The sequence below is a fragment of the Pseudophryne corroboree genome, chromosome 9 (genome assembly GCF_028390025.1).
Source record: "Pseudophryne corroboree isolate aPseCor3 chromosome 9, aPseCor3.hap2, whole genome shotgun sequence".
NCBI lineage: Eukaryota > Metazoa > Chordata > Amphibia > Anura > Myobatrachidae > Pseudophryne > Pseudophryne corroboree.
Window position 1 is genome coordinate 364,530,764 of NC_086452.1, and position 20,539 is coordinate 364,551,302.

The 20,539-nt window shown below is 41.4% G+C and overlaps 1 long non-coding RNA gene and 1 pseudogene across 1 annotated transcript; both read right to left on the reverse strand.

Annotated features, from left to right (window-relative positions):
* Positions 1 to 290: 290 nt before the first annotated feature.
* LOC134958821 (zinc finger MYM-type protein 1-like) lies at positions 291 to 1,081 on the reverse strand (annotated as a pseudogene).
* A 721-nt stretch (positions 1,082 to 1,802) lies between these two features.
* On the reverse strand, positions 1,803 to 13,745 carry LOC134957040 (uncharacterized). Its single transcript, XR_010186404.1, has 5 exons — positions 13,613 to 13,745; positions 13,331 to 13,467; positions 12,977 to 13,113; positions 12,761 to 12,843; positions 1,803 to 3,109 (listed from the first exon to the last, which is right to left on the reverse strand). It is a non-coding gene; the product is annotated as an uncharacterized LOC134957040 (long non-coding RNA).
* Positions 13,746 to 20,539: the final 6,794 nt, after the last annotated feature.

Below are 20,539 nucleotides of genomic sequence, written 5' to 3' on the forward strand. Positions count from 1 at the left end.
GACACCTACTATTGGATGTGTGGAGGAATTTCGAACACTGCATCAAAATCTTCGGAAATCTTCTGAAATACAGGGTATGTGCCTAGCCTTTCAGGATAGACTGCAGGACAGCATTCAATCATGTTGAGAAGCTTGGCCTTTCCAAAGTACTGTGAAGTCCATTTGATATGCACGCTGTGCTGTTCCATAATGCAATGTATCTGAATTACAAAATGCAGACATGAATTTAAAAAAACAACAAAAAAACCATACAACTTGAAATTACACAAGTCATCTCACTATATTTACTTTCAAAATCGTATTTTACGAGCTTTAATTTTTGCAAAATCATCCAGAACACTGTTTATGTTGCAATCGTCCAGGACAGTTCCCTCAATTGCCAGTAGAGCCAAGCCATCCAGACGCTCTTGGGATATAGTGGATCGCAAATAAGTTTTAATAAGTTTCAATTTTGAAAAAGAACGTTCTCCTGATGCAACAGTCATCGGCAGTGTTAGAAGTATACGAAGAGCCACAGTCACATTTGGAAAGGTCTTTCGAAGGCTATTTTTAGATATGTAATTCAGTACTTCGACAGGGTTAAAAATGTCTTTATCATGTGTTAAGTTGGACAAGACTATTAATTCCTGTTTTAATTCATGTCCATCTACATCAGAGTGTTGACCATCTGTTAATGATTTGTGGAAATCACTTCTCCAAATAATCATTCCCCTTGTCGGGTAAGTTGGAGATATCATAAAGGAAACTGAATATTTCACTGTGCTCTTGTAGTTGTTGAAAACGTTCACTTAATGAACTGATTGCCGTGTCCAACACGATCATAAAAAAGTTTACTTTGAAGGAATCTCTAGGGCTAATAACTGGCTCGTCTGTGGATTCATAATCAAAGTGATGCTTCACTCCGTGAGCGAACTTGTCTCTCTTCTTGAAAATCGGTGTTTGTTTCAAGGGTTTCTGCAAGCTCTTTAGCAGTTATTAATACAGTTTCAAAACCAGTCTTGCGATATTCTTCAAAGAACTTTTTAATGCTACTGATCATTTCAATTGTTGCTTGCAGGTTAATTTCTTTGAACTGCATCATTTTACTAACAACATTTATTTTAAACAGAATATCGTGCCATAAGACTAAACAACATAGGAACTTAAAGTCTTTTATTTTCTGTGCATAGCCACCAGCAGCAGCCTTTCCAAAAGGGTCCACTTTTATGTCTTCAGAGGCTTCTAGTAGAGCATCGTATATTTCACTAGTTTGGAATCGGATGGCTTTAACAGCATCAATTCTACTTTCCCAGCGAGTTCCACTTAAAGGTTTCAAAGTAAGGCCATTTATGTTGTTCTTCAGAATGTCTCATCTATGTGTGGAAGCTGAGAAAAATTGTAAATGTTCTGTATAACACTGAAAAAGGAGACTGCTTCAGTACAGGATAAAGCTGCATTATTCAAGACCAAGTTAAGAGAGTGGCAGTTACAGGCTACATAAAATGCCCTGGGGTTCAGATTTAGAATTCTTCTTTGGACACCAACATTTTTTTTTATACAGTATTTTTATTCAACACGGATGAAATCGTTACAGACATTTCAGTGTATACTGGGATCCTCAGTTATTATTATACAATATATTCATGCACATATCCTTCTCAAACTACATGTGTAAATGCGTGATACAGCTGGTATTCGCAGGTCTGTATATTGTCAATCCGCATATACCAGATTCTCTGAAAACTGCAATCAAAATTGAAACACATACGAACATTTCTTGTTTTCTCCCCGAAATATTACAATAACCCCCCCCCCCCCCAACTATAAGGCCTAGTAAAGCCTACAAAACACCTGTGAACCAGAAAAAAAACAAAAAACAAAACCAAACAACCAAAAAGACAGCAGAAACCATAAACAGAGCAAGCCAAAGCAACTCCGTCTAGCCTAGATTCATACAGTTGTGCAAAGTGAGGTGCTCTATCCCTATAATATATAATAAGGGAAAGGAGCCCGGCTCTTTCCCACGGGACCCAAATAGCGTGGCTGTCGTAGAGGACGTGCGGCATATCAAATTATAAATTCAGTAGGTTCTAACGGACACCAACATTTTTACCCTTCATGTTGGAGCCATTGTCGTATCCTTGACCTCTCATGTTTTTTAAAGGAATTTTTAAATGCTAGAGCTCTTCAATGATGGTTTCTGCTAAAGCTAAACCCGATGTGACATTAACAGGTAAGAATTCAATGAATTTTTCTTGGATTGATATATCTTTTCCATCTTTGATATTTACGTAGCGAACTACTACTGTCATTTGCTCTATGTGAGAAATATCAGGAGTACAGTCTAAAATGATGGAATAATAAGTGGCTTCATTAATTTCCATCAAAATTTGTTTTTTTATCTCAGATGCCAAAAGCTGTATAAACTCATTTTGTATGGTCTTTCCTAGATAATGAACAATGGCGTAATTATCTCTATTGGCAATCCTTCGCAGATGTTCAGACATTACGCTATCAAATTTTGAAATACATTCTACAAGTTTTAGGAAATTTCCATTATTGTGCTTGTGCAGAGTATCTGTAGTTCCTCTAAAAGGCAAACACTGCATACTCAAATATTCTACTATATAAAGTAGACGTTTCAAAACTTCTCTCCAATGCTCTGTTTCAGCCCACATTAGCCGTTTGTTTTCAGAGTAAATTGTCTTGTTTAGTTTTAAACGCTGTGTTAGTTCTACCCATGAATGGTAAGTTCCAATGTGATACGGCGTTGCCTCATGTTGTGATAATATCTTACAGATATTGCTCCAATCACCGTAACCTTCACTAGATACAAGTGAAGACTTACACTTACCCCTGAATTGAAAAGTTTGCAACAGAAGCAGAAAACTGAATTTTTTCAGAAACTATAAATAAGCCAGTCTCTATGAACTACATCTCCATTGATTAAATGTCGTTTGTACATGCTTGGATTTAACCTCCTTCCATTTTCAGAAACTTTGAAATTGAAGTTTTCTAATTGCACTGGCTCTTTTTCGAACAACATTATTCGTATTTGATCAGTTATTTTATTTGGCCAATTTGAAGGATCAGCATAATCCATTGAAGACAATACTGGGACAGTGGCTTCCTATAAAAAAAAAAAAAAAAAAGTGGTAATGAAAGTCATACAAATATACTGTTTATAGTTAGGAAATAGTAATTTTGCAGACGCAGGCATTACTTCTAAATAAAGTCTCACTAGTTTCATCTGAAGAAATATGTTGTACAACAAATATGATCTTTTTCAGATAAATGTTTTACTTACCATACTTTCTCTATTTTCCTCCAGGTGAGAGTTAGATTCTTCGGCACTTAAGTCAGTGCTGTTTTGGGAATTCTCCTTTTCCATTTATGCTAGATGAAGCTTGAACATTAGTTAGATCAACATCATTGTTACTCTCATTTGTAGTTGATATTTGATCAGTGTTGGATTTTTCAGCAGTACACATGAAGAATTTTTTCAGTAAAGTAGCTTGCTTGGCAGCCTCATTTTTCATCTCAATTTTCCGTTTGCGATAAAATGCGCCTGATGGGGGGCGTGGCCTGGCTGGAGAAGAGAGCAGACGTGTTTCTGCTTCACTCCTCTCTCCAGCTTAATTAATCCCATCATATTGTATATTTAGCAGCTGTATACCCTCTCCGGGGGCTCCCCTTCCCCACCTGTAGACCTCCTGTGCCCAGCAGTGACCGCCGCAGAGCCGGGGAGCAGTTCTCACTGCTCCCGCAGGTTGCGGCCTACGGACCTCCAGAAGCCGGGGCCTCGCGTACTCCCGGTGCCCGCGTTTTGAGCTCCATAGCGGGGTCGCGGCGCCGGGAAGCGGCGCAGACCTTCCCAGAGTCACAGGAGCCATCAGTAGCCTTCCCCAGACCCCCAGGGTGGACACCCCCTGGGGCAGCAGGTCGGGGAGGCGCCTGGCAGCGGGGACAGCTGTGGAACAGACGCCCAGGGGGGCGCGGTGGCCATTTTGGATTGCACCGAAGGAGCTGCTCTGAGGTAGTTGTGTGCCTGTGTGTTGTGGGGGACTCTGGATTAGGGCTACACCGGGACTGGTGGCTCCCTGGCACTGCTCCCACTTTGATCTCACCCTGGGGCCTCTGTTGAGGGATTTGTGCTTTTCTTTATTTGTGGAGCAATGGACTTTTTCTCAGCAGTATTTTCTTCTACTACAACTGCCCCATCTTGTGGCCACTGGGCATAATTGCATGCATTTCTCACACAGTGTGCTCGATATATAATACATATTGTACTGCAGACTTCATAGGACCGCAGATATCCCAGCACCTCCCGAGACATTCGGCTGCAATGTCCCCACGGGTGAATGACCACGATATTATGATGTGACTGTTCTGAGATAATTCTACCTCCACCCGACTGCTCCTATGGCATGATATGACAACTCAACCTTTATGTGGATCCTTCCTTGATTGATATTACAAACGCCTCTTACCTCCAGTCCCTCTACTTTTGCCGTTCAGCTTTATTATGCCTCCCAAGAAATATAAGGCCACTAAAACGGTTTCCCTGGTGGCGTTCTTTAAACCTTCGCCTCAAGCCGCTAAAACAAAAGATACACGGAGTGGCGCCCCTAAGCATGCTGTCCCTATGCCCTCGCCACTCTGGGATGCGTCCGCCCCTACCTCTGTTACCAAACCCACCAGTTCCATCGAAGACAGTGACTCGCTTACGGTGGGCACTATGAAGCATCTCCTAACGCAATTTAAGGATGAAGTTGCGGCAGAATTTAGAGCGACTATGAAGGAATGTCAGAGATCTATTGACGAGATTGCTGGCCGCACTGACCACTTAGAAACAAAAATGGGTGAAGTGGTGTCTTCGCACAACGACCTGATCTCTTCTCATGAACTGCTTCAAAATGAGGTCACGGCGCTCAGGGACAAACTCTCTGATTTAGAGGACAGATCGAGATGTAACAATAATTAGCTGCGAGGTGTCCTGGAGGCTGTCACTAATAGCGCTTTGAACGATTTTGCAGTTGACCTCTTTAGCAAATTCCTCCCTACGTACCGCTCAGTGGACTTTCTACTCGACCGCATCCATAGGCTCCCTAAAGCCAGGAACTCTCCTGATGGAGTCCCCCGAGATGTCCTTATGAGGTTGCACTATTTTCACGTGAAGGAGGCGATCTTGAAAGCTGCTAGACCCTCGGATACTGCCTCGGAAGCTCTGGGCTCACTTCAGTTATTCGGAGACCTGTCCCCTGCTACTCTAGCGAAAAGGCGCTTTCTTTACCCCATCACATCAGTGTTGCGGAAAGAGAACATTCTATACAGATGGGGATTTCCTACTAAGTTGCTTATTTCCAGAGAAGGTTCTACTGTTGTCATAATGAACATCGAGGAAGGTAAAAAGATCCTAGCATCATGGTTCTCTGCAAGCTCTTCTACACACACCTCCCCCGAACGGGGCCTTCAGCGGGACTGGGCCTCGTCGGCTGCAGATCTTTGAGTATCGTTTGCTTTACTACGTTTGCATTGATTCCATGTTTTCTACACAGTTTGTCATGTCATGTTTCCTATGTTGCACCAGTTCCTTGGCAGTTGTTTGATGCGGGTGTTTATGTGATAACTGAATGTTATTTGTTTGCGGGTGTTGCCTCAACACCTCTAGTTAACTGTTTGTTGTCTGCCTCTGCTGCCCCGACTGCCGTCCACATTTCTTTGTTCGCTGGGAATTCTACCTGAGTTTCTTTTAGTCCCGGCAGCTGGCGGTACGGGGGACCAGAGATAGAGGGCCGAGGAACTGTACCTTGTTTAATTTTGGTTCGGGCGCGGGTAGATTGACCACTACCCCCCACAACTTAACTCTGAGTCGCCATGGTTAGGCGTCCAACTGTGCCCCCGCGAGAGGTTAATGTTATGTTTCCTTTTCCCGTTATTCTTCTTTTCTCAATCCTTTCTTTCCCTTTTCCTCTCCTACTGTCCAGAAATTGCTACAACACACTTTCTACATGCCAGTTGGTTGATGATAGCTATGCAATCCTCGATATCTTTACAGTATGGTTAACATTGTCTCTATAAATGCAAAGGGTCTTAATTCCCCACATAAGAGGAGGTTGGCACTTAATTATTTCCATAAACTTAAAGCCCAAATCACAGCCATCCAAGAGACTCATTTTATTAAATCTGCCCCTCCACGGTTTACTAATGGGAGATTTCCCCATTGCTATTTGGCCAACGGACCAGCGAAGAAGGCGGGGGTGGCAATCTTGGTATCTTTAGACAAGAAAAACAAAAGGGATTTTTCCCACGCACTCTGCTGGCTGTTAGTAAGAAGAACTATATACTATGTAATAATAGAAAATGTAGAGCTCTTCGTTACATATGTTTTGCAAAAGATATGATAAGCCTCCAGGCCACTTCACGGCTGCTCTATTACTGGAGGTCCCTAACTAAGCATAAGTCCAGGGCTTGGACCCCACAAAGTCGGCTCAGGCCAGACCACCCTAGGGCAGCACACCATTGAAATACTAAAGTGTTAATATGTGTTAAGAAAGATTTTCTATTATTACATAGTATATAGTTCTTCTTACTAACAGCCAGCAGAGTGCGTGGGAAAAATCCCTTTTGTTTTTCTTGTCTAGAGTGTAACCCCCTCCCGCAGCACCTGAGGATTGTTACCAGCTTGATTAGAGCAGTTTGCCACCATTTAATGCAGTTCAGTGAGGCATAGATGGAGCCAGCATTAGGAGGGCATGCTGGGTCCTGTGGTGCCATTTGGAGGATACAGGGGTGCCTCCAGGTAAGCTAGCTCTCAATCTGGATATGTTTTGTATGTGCCATTATCATGTGGCCTTACATTAAGCAATTGTATGACCCATAGTGATGATGATTATTATTATTATTATTATGCTGTGTGTGAGTTTGGGGAGTGGTACCCCTCAGGTCTGGTGTGACTGGGCTACCTTGGGGCAGCACGCCATATTATTTATTTAGCACTTATGTAACACTCTTATTTTTTCACTAATATTACTCTTTTGAGTATTTTATTAACACCCTTATTTCTGTAGCACTTTCTAACCCATAGCTTCTGTTTCTTTCTTAACACATATTAACACTTTAGTATTTCAATGGTGTGCTGCCCTAGGGTGGTCGGGCCTGAGCCGACTTTGTGGGGTCCAAGCCCTGGACTTATGCTTAGTTAGGGACCTCCAGTAATAGAGCAGCCGTGAAGTGGCCTGGAGGCTTATCATATCTTTTCCAAAACATAAGTAACGAAGAGCTCTACATTTTCTATTATTACATAGTATATAGTTCTTCTTACTAACAGCCAGCAGAGTGCGTGGGAAAAATCCCTTTTGTTTTTCTTGTCTAGAGTAATCCCCTCCCGCAGCACCTGAGGATTGTTACCAGCTTGATTAGAGCAGTTTGCCACCATTTATTGCAGTTCAGTGAGGCATAGATGGAGCCAGCATTAGGAGGGCATGCTGGGTCCTGTGGTGCCATTTGGAGGATACAGGGGAGCCTCCAGGTAAGCTAGCTCTCAATCTGGATATGTTTTGTATGTGCCATTATCATGTGGCCGTACATTAAGCAATTGTATGACCCATAGTGATGATGATTATTATTATTATTATTATTATGCTGTGTGTGAGTTTGGGGAGTGGTACCCCTCAGGTCTGGTGTGACTGGGCTACCTTGGGGCAGCACGCCATATTATTTATTTAGCACTTATGTAACACTCCTATTTTTTCACTAATATTACTCTTTTGAGTATTTTATTAACACCCTTATTTCTGTAGCACTTTCTAACCCATAGCTTCTGCTTCTTTCTTAACACATATTAACACTTTAGTATTTCAATGGTGTGCTGCCCTAGGGTGGTCGGGCCTGAGCTGACTTTGTGGGGTCAAAGCCCTGGACTTATGCTTAGTTTGGGACCTCCAGTAATAGAGCAGCCGTGAAGTGGCCTGGAGGCTTATCATATCTTTTGCAAAACATATGTAACGAAGAGCTCTACATTTTCTATTATTACATAGTATATGGGAGGTCATTCCGAGTCGTTCGCTCGGAAAATTTCTTCGCATCGCAGCGTTTTTCCGCTTAGTGCGCATGCGCAATGTCCGCACTGCGACTGCGCCAAGTAAATTTGCTATGAAGTTTGGATTTTTACTCACCGCTTTTTCTTCGCTCAGGCGATCGTAGTGTGATTGACAGGAAATGGGTGTTACTGGGCGGAAACAGGCCGTTTTATGGGCGTGTGGGAAAAAACGCTACCGTTTCCGGAAAAAACGCGGGAGTGGCTGGAGAAACGGAGGAGTGTCTGGGCGAACGCTGGGTGTGTTTGTGACGTCAAACCAGGAACAATAAGCACTGAACTGATCGCAGATGCCGAGTAAGTCTGAAGCTACTCTGAAACTGCTACGAGATGTGTAATCGCAATATTGCGAATCTTTCGTTCGCAATTTTAAGAAGCTAAGATTCACTCCCAGTAGGCGGCGGCTTAGCGTGTGCAATACTGCTAAAATCGCCTTGCGAGCGAACAACTCGGAATGAGGGCCATAGTTCTTCTTACTAACAGCCAGCAGAGTGCGTGGAAAAAATCCCTTTTGTTTTTCTTGTCTAGAGTAACCCCCTCCCGCAGCACCTGAGGATTGTTACCAGCTTGATTAGAGCAGTTTGCCACCATTTATTGCAATCTTGGTATCTCAGCATTGCGCGTTTTCCCTCACATCGCAATACTGCGACCCCGAGGGGAGAATTCTAATTCTGGTTGGTACTCTCGAAAATAAAGAGGTGACAATAGTTTCTTGCTATGCTCCTAACACTAAGCAACTAGCATTTTGCAGGAAACTCTGCAATAAGGTGCAACAATTGGCCAAGGGTGCTATACTCTTATTGGGGGACTTTAACTTGACCCTGGACCCTTTGGTTGACAATTCTGGCAAGCGGCCCTCACTCTCCAGTCAGCTCCATAGGAATGCAAAGGGCTTTAGCCAGTTATTGGCGGAATATGATCTTTTAGACCTATGGCGCGTTAAGCACCCAATGGACAGAGATTACACATTTTATTCCCCAGTACATGCCTCTTATTCTAGAATAGACCTAGCTTTAGCAGATAAGTGGACTCTACAGTCCATCCGTAAAATTTCCATTCTCCCCATGTCTTGGTCGGATCACTCCCCATTATTCATCGAATGGGACATTACTAGTAGAAAGGTTACCCCGGCCCCCTGGCGTTTAGGTAAACTAAGTCTTCTTCAGCCGGAGACCGCACAGGCTATCCAAACCACCATGGACTATTACCTTTCTGAGAACTCTCCTCGGGAGACCTCTATTTTCACATACTGGTGCGCCCTCAAAGCAGTAACTCGAGGGACAGCGATTCAAACAGTGGCTAAACTTAAAAGGGCATATCGTAAAAAATTTGAACAAGCTGAGCTCACAGTCGCTTCCCTGGAGAGTTCTCACAAGGCACATCCACACGATAAAGCCCTTCTTAATTCAATGAAGGAAGCCAGAGAGGTGGTAAATGTTTTCTATTTAGCGGAAGTCCAACGCAACCTACATAGACTGAACCAAAAATTCTATGTTTATGGTAACCGGGCTGGTAGACTACTAGCGAGGAAGCTGAGGGGTAAGAAAGCTAAAGAAAAAATTCATATTGTCCACTCGGATAGAGGTAAGAGAGTCTACGACCCTGACGAGATTGCAAATGTCTTTGCATCTTATTACTCTAAACTATACAACTTCCACTTTTCAACCTACAGGCATTGATATTCAAAATTTTCTGAGCGATTTTACTCTCCCTTCGCTATCACCGGAAACTTGTAGCTCCCTTAGTGAGCCTTGGACTTTAGACGAAGTCGAAAAGGCTATTGCTTCCCTTCCAGCGGATAAGGCCCCGGGACCTGATGGTTATCCTTCTGGTTTCTATAAATCCTTTAGGGTGAGTTTGGCCCCGGTGCTCTTGTCAGTGTTTAATGAAGCCTCAGAAGTTTGGCACTTTCCCAAAGAGATGCTGGAAGCTCAAATCATCACCATCCTCAAGCCAGGAAAAAACCCTACCTCAGTTCAAAATTTTAGACCAATTGCTCTATTAAATACGGATCTAAAAATGTATGCCAAATTAGTTGCCAACCGTATCAGTCCACTTCTCCCTTCTCTTATCATCCCTGATCAGGTGGGCTTCGTATTAAACAGACAGGCCCCGGATAATACGCGTAGGGTGATTAATGTTATTGAGCATTCTGCCTGTAGAAAAGAACACCTCCTAGTTTTGTCTCTAGATGCCGAAAAGGCGTTCGATAGGTTGAACTGGGAATTTATGAGATTAACTCTGGACAAATTTGGCTTCTCTGGAAGGATCTTAGACTCTATCCTGGCTCTTTATTCCACGCCCTGTGCGCGGGTCTTTGTTAACGGATGTCTTTCTTCACCCTTCAATATCTCCAATGGCACTCGTCAGGGCTGCCCGTTCGCATTGGCGATAGAACCCTTGGCTGCTTGCATTAGATCCCGGGATTTGATTAGTGGCCCTGTTATTGGGGGCATCTCTCACAAAATTAGCTTGTTTGCAGACAATATTTTATTATGTCTTTCTGATCCTGAGTCTTCCTTGCCAGTTCTCCATGACGTCCTTCAAGACTATTCGGATGTTTCTTTTATAAATTAAATACTAATAAAACTGAAGCCCTCCCACTCTATGTATCTCCGACTGTGGTCTCTCGGTTGAAGGTTTCGTACAAATATGCCTGGAAGTCCTGTTCCTTGAGATATCTAGGGATTAACTTAACCAGAGAAGATAATTTAATTGAGTGCAATTATGCCCCGTTATTAAAAGCGTTTACGGAGCTGACTGGGGAGTGGATGCTACAGGAGGTGTCATGGCTGGGTAGGATTGCTGCTGCCAAGATGGTCTTATTGCCGAAATTAATGTACCTGTTTCGCGCCATACCAAGACCCCTTCCCAAACTCTTCTATAATAAATTTAATCAGGTCCTGATTAGATATGTGTGGGGAGGCTCTAGACCAAAAACTGCTAAAAAAATTCTTATTATGCCCAAACAATCCGGTGGGGTAGCTTTCCCAGATATAGAAAAGTACCATGCTGCATGTCTGTTAAGTCAGTCTAGAGACTGGTTTGACACCTCGAGCCTGAAACCATGGGTTATTCTGGAAGCTTCTTATGTGAACCCTGTTACTCTCTCCGATTTGTTTTGGTTGCCACCGTCTGCTGCTCGAAGTAGGTCCGGATCCTGCAAGTCTATTAAAACGACCCTTGATTCATGGCATAAGTTAGTATCCTCTTCGGAAAAGATTAAATTACCGTTCCCCTGTCTGTCGTTAATCGCTCTTATGTCATTGATTCCTAATATTTCCCTAGAGGATTGGATTCAGAAGGGGCTCTCCACTGTGGGCGATTTATTTTTGGGAGACGTCTTGATGTCCTTTTCTCAATTACAAGAAAGATTTGGGATTCGGACTCAAGACTTTTTCAAATACTTGCAGGTGAGAAGCTGGTTACACTCATTCACTCCCTCACATCTCCACAAACCTTCTCCTCCGGCTTACGTTAAAAGCCGATTGGAGACGTCCTCGCATAAATATGGGATTACGTGGTGGTATAATTTTCAATTGTCAAACAGCGCACAGACTAAATTAAAAGCTCAGAGTTTATGGGAAAGTGATTTGAATAGATCCTTTATTGATGCAGATTGGGACAGTATATTTAGATCTTGTTTTATAGTCTCCAAATGTGTTAACCACTCCGAAATGTTCTACAAGCTTATACAGAGGGCCTACTTCACCCCCGAAAGACAACATAGAATCTGGCCTTCACAATCTAAATTATGTTGGAGGAAAAGCGGCTCTATGGGGGATATCTTTCATATTTTTTGGGCCTGCCTTCGTATCCAACCACTTTGGAGAGAAGTTTTCAATATGGCTAGCATGGTTCTAGGGTTCATCATCCCCCTGGACCCAGCTTTAGCGTTATTTCATTTGTACGTAGACCACCTCTCTGCAGGTGATCGCTACGTCTTGGGGCATATCTTAATAGCCACTAAAGCTGCTATAGCACAATTGTGGAAATCTGAGAATATTCCTTCCTTAGCGATTATACAAAATAAGATTCATAAACATTTCATTTTCGAAACAGCGGAGGCTAAATATTCTTCCTCAGCTAACTCTATCCACTTGAAATGGTTAAGCTGGTCTGACTATAGGGGAAGAGAAGGTAGGCTAACCGTTTATAGTTCTCCAATCGATCTGTCTGTGCTTTGCCCCACCTAGACTGACCTCTTCAAGAATGTTGTGATATCAGATATTTTTTATGTATTTATTTATTTTTATTATGTCTCTTCTCTGTGCTTTCTCTACTTCCGGTTTCTGAACGCCCAATGTAACCAATTGTTTATTCATCCAACTGTGTGTTGCGTGTACTTTGCTTATGATAACCATTCTGGACTACCCCTATGTTTCCCTTATCTCTTTTTTCTGTTCCCCATTTCTGTGTGAAAACTCTTCAATAAAAATGTAATGTTTAAAAAAAAAAATGCGCCTGATGGTTTCTTTTTATCAGCCATCTTATTCTGAGTTATGGGGTAGCAATGCCTTACTACCAATGCCCGTTTATTTGATTGGATTGTCTGCCACCAGTATAACCAAACCTGAAAAGGAAAACATGCATTCAGAAATAGAGAGAGAGAGAGAGAGAGAGAGAGAGAGAGAGACACAGATATGATAGGACGGCAGACAGATGTGAGACCTCCTCACTTACTGAGGCAGTATTCCAGATGAGGGAGGTAGAGCGAATTTCCTTAATATCAGCACAGCAACACAATGGACAAAGAATGGGTTATACTAAAAAAACAAAACAAATTACAAAACATTAATGTCATGAGTTGGACAGACGAAAAGGAGAGAGAGAGAGAGAGAGAGAGAGAGAGAAAAAGAGAGTTAGACATACAGACACACATGAGATGACCTCACTTACCAAGGCAGTGTTCCCGATGTAGGCTGGAGAGCGGACTTTCTTAAGCACAGCACACAGCAATTGAGGAAACCAACACACTGGACTAGGAATGGACTTGACGTAACAATGGACCCTTTTGGAAAGGCTGCTGCTGGTGGCTATGCACAGAAAGCGAAAGGCAAATTAAAATGCTGCAGTCCAAAGAAATGAAAAGAGAGAGAGAAAGAGAGAAAGAGAGAGAGAGAGAGAGAGAGAGAGAGAAAGAGAGAAAGAGAGAGAGAGAGAAAGAGAGAAAGAGAGAGAGAAAGAAAGAAAGAGAGAAAAAAAGAAAGAAAGTGTGAGACATACAGACACACATGAGACGACCTCACATACCAAGGCAGTGTTCCCGATGTAGGCTGGAGAGCGGACTTTCTTAAGCACAGCCCACGGCAACTGAGGAAATCAACACACTGGACTAAGAATGGACTTGACATAACAATGGACCCTTTTGGAAAGGCTGCTGCTGGTGGCTATGCACAGAAAGTGAAAGGCAAATTAAAATGCTGCAGTCCAAAGAAATGAAGAGAGAGAGAGAGAGAGAGAGAGAGAGAGAGTGTGTGAGTAAGCAAGAAAAAGAGTGAGACATACAGACACACATGTGACGACCTCACTTACCAAGGCAGTGTTCCCGATGTAGGCTGGAGAGCGGACTTTCTTAAGCACAGCACACGGCAATTGAGGAAACCAACACACTGGACTAGGAATGGACTTGACGTAACAATGGACCTATTTGGAAAGGCTGCTGCTGGTGGCTATGCACAGAAAGCGAAAGGCAAATTAAAATGCTGCAGTCCAAAGAAATGAAAAGAGAGAAAGTAAGAAATTAAAGAGTGAGACATACAGACATTTTTCCCTCTAAATCTACACACAATACCCCATAACGACAATGTGAAAAAAATGTTTCTTTATTTTTGCAAATTTAATATAAATAAAAAACTAAGAAATCTCATGTACATAAGTATTCACAGCCTTTGCTCAATACTTTGTTGATGCACCTTTGGCAGCAATTACAGCCTCACGTCATTTTTAATATGATGCCACAAGCTTAGCACACCTATCTTGGGCTGTTTCGCCAATTCTTCTTTGCAGCACCTCTGTATTACGAAGTTATGCTATGGAAATATTATTTTTGTATTTTGAGCTTCTTCACAGAACCCATTTGGATGATTTCATTATACCACTATACTAAAGGACAACCATCAAATGCTCCTACTGTATAAAATCTTTCATTTAGTGCTTCGTGATCAAGTGGTAATTTTACTTTGGTTTATTCTATTGTTAAAGTGTGGTTGATAAATTACCAGACTACAAGGGGAGATGTACTATAAAATATGTCTAACATTAAAATAGAGTGGTGTTGATGTGCAGTTACCTATTTTATTAAGAGTTAGACTAATTATTGAGATTTACATCATCCTTAAAGGGAAAAACGTTAAATAAGTGTTTTTGAAATTACCATTATGCCTCCAAATGTACTATTATTCATAAACCATACATCCATGACTACATCAGCAACATATCTATACCTCCCAAAATCCACATCTGGACTGAGGGCATGGCTATGGCATGGCTGCATCATGGTGGGCTGAGCATCATGCATGGGTATGCTTAGATCTACTGCAGCACAGCACTAGGTTTCATCCAACCTCAGTCCCCTCCTCTTATAACACCCTTGGCTTGTGAACACACAGAAGGCACCTACAGTACCAGTTCACAGTTGGACTTGCATGCCAACTACCTGCAATTTGGATGAACATGACGACCGACCGGGGGATGATGGAACAACCCCACCAACATGGGTACTGTTGTGAAGTATATACAAGTGAATATTTTATATATATATATAATACAGATATTCATGATGCTGTACAATTTCCTTTCCAACAGATATCCAGTGAAATCTGCACTATAAATTATAGACTACATAATTCACTGTATATCTGTTGGAAAGGAAATTGTACAGGCTACAGCATCATGAATATTATTTTATCATATATATATATATATATATATACACACACACATATATATATATATAAAAATATATATTCACTTGCAAATATATATATACTAGTATATAATTATTACAGAGGGAGCAATCATCTGCACATCATGTGTGCTGTTGCAATTTATTCAGTGGGCAGGGGGCCCAAAACTTGCAGATGGTCCCCTCATTAATTATAATTTTACTGTGGCCTTATAATTAATGAGGGGGCCACCATGCCATCTGCAAGTTTTGAGCTGCTCAAAAAAATAAAGGGAACACTTAAACAACACAATGTAGCTCCAAGTCAATCACACTTCTGTGAAATCAAACTGTCCACTTAGGAAGCAACACTGATTGACAATCAATGTCACATGCTGTTGTGCAAATGGAATAGACAACAGGTGGAAATTATAGGCAATTAGCAAGACACCCCCAATAAAGGAGTTGTTCTGCAGGTGGTGACCACAGACCACTTCTCAGCTCCTATGCTTTCTGGCTGATGTTTTGGTCAATTTTGAAAGCTGGCGGTGCTTTCGCTCTAGTGGTAGCATGAGACGGAGTCTACAACCCACACAAGTGGCTCAGGTAGTGCAGCTCATCCAGGATGGCACATCAATGCGAGCTGTGGCAAGAAGGTTTGCTGTGTCTGTCAGCGTAGTGTCCAGAGCATGGAGGCGCTACCAGGAGACAGGCCAGTACATCAGGAGACGTGGAGGAGGCCGTAGGAGGGCAATAACCCAGCAGCAGGACTGTTATCTCCGCCTTTGTGCAAGGAGGAACAGGAGGAGCACTGCCAGAGCCCTGCAAAATGACCTCCAGCAAGCTACAAATGTGCATGTGTCTACTCAAACTGTCAGAAACAGACTCCATGAGGGTGGTATGAGGGCCCGAAGTCCACAGGTGGGGGTTGTGCTTACAGCCCAACACCGTGCAGGACGTTTGGCATTTGCCAGAGAACACCAAGATTGGCAAATTCGCCACTGGCGCCCTGTGCTCTTCACAGATGAAAGCAGGTTCTCACTGAGCATATGTGACAGACGTGACAGAGTCTGGAGACGCCAAGGAGAACGTTCTGCTGCCTGCAACATCCTCCAGCATGACCGGTTTGGCAGTGCGTCAGTAATGGTGTGGGGCGGCATTTCTTTGGGGGGCCGCACAGCCCTCCATGTGCTCGCCAGAGGTAGCCTGACTGCCATTAGGTACCGAGATGAGATCCTCAGACCCCTTGTGAGACCATATGCTGGTGCGGTTGGCCCTGGGTTCCTCCTAATGCAAGACAATGCTAGACCTCATGTGGCTGGAGTGTTTCAGCAGTTCCTGCAAGACAAAGGCATTGATGCTATGGACTGGCCTGCCCGTTCCCCAGACCTGAATCCAATTGAGCACACCTGGACATCATGTCTCGCTCCATCCACAAACGCCACGTTGCACCACAGACTGTCTAGGAGTTGGCGGATGCTTTGGTCCAGGTCTGGGAGGAGATCTCTCAGGAGACCATCCGCCACCTCATCAGGAGCATGCCCAGGCATTGTAGGGAGGTCATACAGGCACATGGAGGCCACACACACTACATTTTGACTTGTTTTAAGGACATTATATCAAAGTTGGATCAGCCTGTAGTGTGTTTTTCCACTTTCATTTTGAGTGTGACTGTAAATCCAGACCTCCATGGGTTAATAAATTTGATTTCCATTGATCATTTTTGTGTGATTTTGTTGTCAGCACATTCAACTATGTAAAGAACAACGTATTTAATAAGAATATTTCATTCATTCAGATCTAGGATGTGTTATTTTAGTGTTCCCTTTATTTTTTTGAGCAGTATATATATATATATACACACACACATATATATATATATGTAATATTATAAATGCAAGTGAATATATTTATTATATATATATACACACACACACACACACACACACACACACACACACACACGTGAATATATATATATTTAATATATTCAATATATGTATATATTCACTTGCATATATATTTTATATATATATTCCACTGTGGCCATCTGCAAGTTTTGAGCCCCCTGCCCACTGAAAAAATTGCAACAGCACACGCACAGAAGACTGCTCCCTTTGTAATAATTATAGACTAGTCTATTTATATATATATATATATATATATATATATATATAATAAATTCAAGTGAATATATTTTATATATATATATATATATATATATATATATATATATAAAATACAGGAAATCCCACTTTCGTGGGAAAAGATAGCACTCTCCAGACTAAATATCAAATAAAGCCAAAAAGTAAATTTAATGAAAAAAGTAGTCTCACAGTTCATATGATGTATCAAACGATCTCCATCAATGTCCAACGTTTCGGTCCCTGACGGGGCCTTCTTCAAGGAATAATCACAGTGTTGCAACACTGATTAGAAGCTGAACTGCTGTCACTGCTGACTGTGATTATTCCTTGAAGAAGGCCCCGTCAGGGACCGAAACGTTGGACATTGATGGAGATCGTCCATGTGGCTTACTATATGTGGATGGCTTACTATATGTGGGCAAGACCATCCGACAATTTAAGGAAAGGATGGCACTGCACCGTCAAGCCATACGCTCCGCCCTTTCTGGCACCCCTCAAGAACAACCGGTCGCCCGCCATTTTCGTGAAGCTAAACACACATTGGCAAGTTTGCGACACAAGGTCATTGACCATATTCCTGCCAATATACGTGGTGGCGACCGAGGTACCCTGTTATTACGTAGGGAAGCCCGTTGGATTTTTGAGCTCCGTACACTCTCACCATACGGTCTCAATGAATCCAACAACTTGGGGTGCTTTCTTTAGTCATGTATAGGCTATTCTTAATGGCCAATTCTTTTGCTGCCCTCATAGTGTCTGATTAAACATCGATCTTAGTATCATGTTAATATTTACAATTTTTTTTCCACGTTATAAAATTAGCATATATCAGTAGATACAGGTACCATTGTTATTAGTCTGAATTTTTAACATAAAACCAGGCTATCAGCATAATAGATTTTTACCATACTACTAATCAGTGGATTCCATTGGGTGTATGTTGTTATATATGCTAATTTGTTATTACACCATTGTAATGCAGTATCTATATTTAATATATGTTATGCTTCTGTAGCACTCACAGCAGTAACCTTTTGCACACCTGATGTCGTTTTTCACTTTTGTACACATGTCTTTTTAAAGTGTATTACTCTGTGTTGTTATAGCGCTGTGAATGCCTCCGGCGGGTTACTATGGAAACGGCGCTGGAGAGCGCGCGTCGCTACGGGGTGACGTCATCATACCCCGTCCAGGAAGCAAACACAGCGTGCGGGATGGTTTGTCTGGTGTGGTATATAAGGTAAGACTATTTGATTTGTAAACTGTTCTTGTCCTGACGAAATTTATGTTAATAAATGAAACGTTGACTCTTTGAAGCTGCGCTGTCAGCTCGTCATTTAAACCAGCTATCTGCTGTTCAGCAAGTCCTTTGAGTGCCAGACTTTCTTCACTCTGCTATTATCACCTATATCTGGCACCAAGGCAATTACATCATTTATTTGGATCCTAAGGAGTGCCAGTCCTTGCAACATTATATATATATATATATATATATATATATATACATATACACAAAACAGATACTCTCCCTTTTGCGATATTAAACAGAAAGTGAGAAAGGATTGGGTTTGGGCTGCCAAATTCCACCAAGTCCCTTGTTAGGAGGGACTAAAAAGATACCAATATGTGCCAGTAGAGGAATGGGCGCACTTGGGTTGTTTTTCCACCCAATATTCAATGGGGAAAAACAGCAGTCTCCCTAAAATATTTACTCCTAATTTGTGAGCATAAAACCAAATTTAACATGTTCCATGTAAAAATTTATTACAACATAAAAGCAATGATACAAAACGGTATAGTATCTCTTCTTGCAGATAACACCATATAGTATAGAGGACCAGTTGAAATAACTTTGATAGATTCCTCCTTCTCCTTTGACAATTCGGAGATTTGATGTTTATGAACAAATAACCCGACGCGTTTTGTCTTACTCTAAGACTTCATCAGGGGTATGTCTAAAAATATATATAAAATATTATATCAGAATATTATCCTGATTAAAACAATAATATGAGGGAACATGTCAATAAACGAGGAAAAATGCAAGACAGAACTTAAAACATGGGCAAAATAAACAAATATATATATAAATATGTGAGAAAAAAATATACATACACATATGGTATAACATACAAGGAGGATGATCTTAAAATACACCCATGGAAAACAATTATGTGATACAATCTCAGAACAAAGAATTCACAATTATACAAAAGAGAAAGAAAAAGACACATAAAGAGGAGTTCATCATCACAAGAACATAATAATTACATATGGCTTACCTCTAGTGCTTGATAAATACTGTTAGTGCATCAATGAAATGGCAATTACGTATTCTGGATACTTGAAAAAACCACACACCGGTGGGGTACACAGGTGAAAGTTAGATTAAGCCTAATTGGGGAAATATAAGTTTTTAGTACTAACAACAATTAATAACATATTCTGCATAATACTGGGCTCAATAATAACAAATAAATGAATATATCTGTACATTGAACACATACCTTATGGTTAAGTGCTTGAATAACAAGTTAAAACGCATAGGCCTGAACGCAAGTTCATATAGGTATGCGACCTAACAAAAATTATTAATATTCACTAATTAGAGATATATAACGTAACAGCCTTTATATAAATTGGTTAATGTGCTAGAAGATTGAAACACATACCTTATGATTCAGGGATTTGGATAACAAGTTCAAATACACAGGTCTACCACAATTTCATATGCGTGTGTAACTTGGTAAATTAGAGGAATATGATTCTTGAGACAGAGAACCTGCTCATAACAGGTGTGAGAAGTTTTAATTTAATAAACTCCCTTTAGAAAGGGGGGGAGAAGGATACACTAGTTTCGAAAATTCATTAATTCGATTAAATCCTACGTGAAATTTGTTCCCCAAGGGGGTATAAAACGTTTTAAAAATATCGATAACCATATGTTATCCTTGAAATTTAGAACGTTGAGTTAATTCTCATCATCTCATAAGATAATATTAATAAACTTTCATATTGCTACTAATATTCATAATAACACCCCCTATTTACAAAATAAGCAGGACATAGTGAAAACAAGGGATTCCATTCACATAAAGTGCTAAATGGAGCCATATTTAAAAGCGGTGCTCACAAATAATAAATAATGAATCTTACCTTACCAGTAGCTACAATAGCTTCAAGTCACAACCAGTGTAATGAGGCTGTGTGCTGAGACTTACCCTTAAATAGGAAATTTGGAGAAGAACTGTATGTGCTATTAAATGATGCAGGTAGTAGAGGCATCATATGTCGAGAAGAGTTTGAATTTTTGTTTAACAAAAAGCCTCAGGTTCCGGTATTTTACCACTTACCTAAAATCCACAAAGGCTTAGTCCCACCCCCAGGAAGACCTATAGTGGCTGGAGTCGAGTCCTTGACTTCTAACTT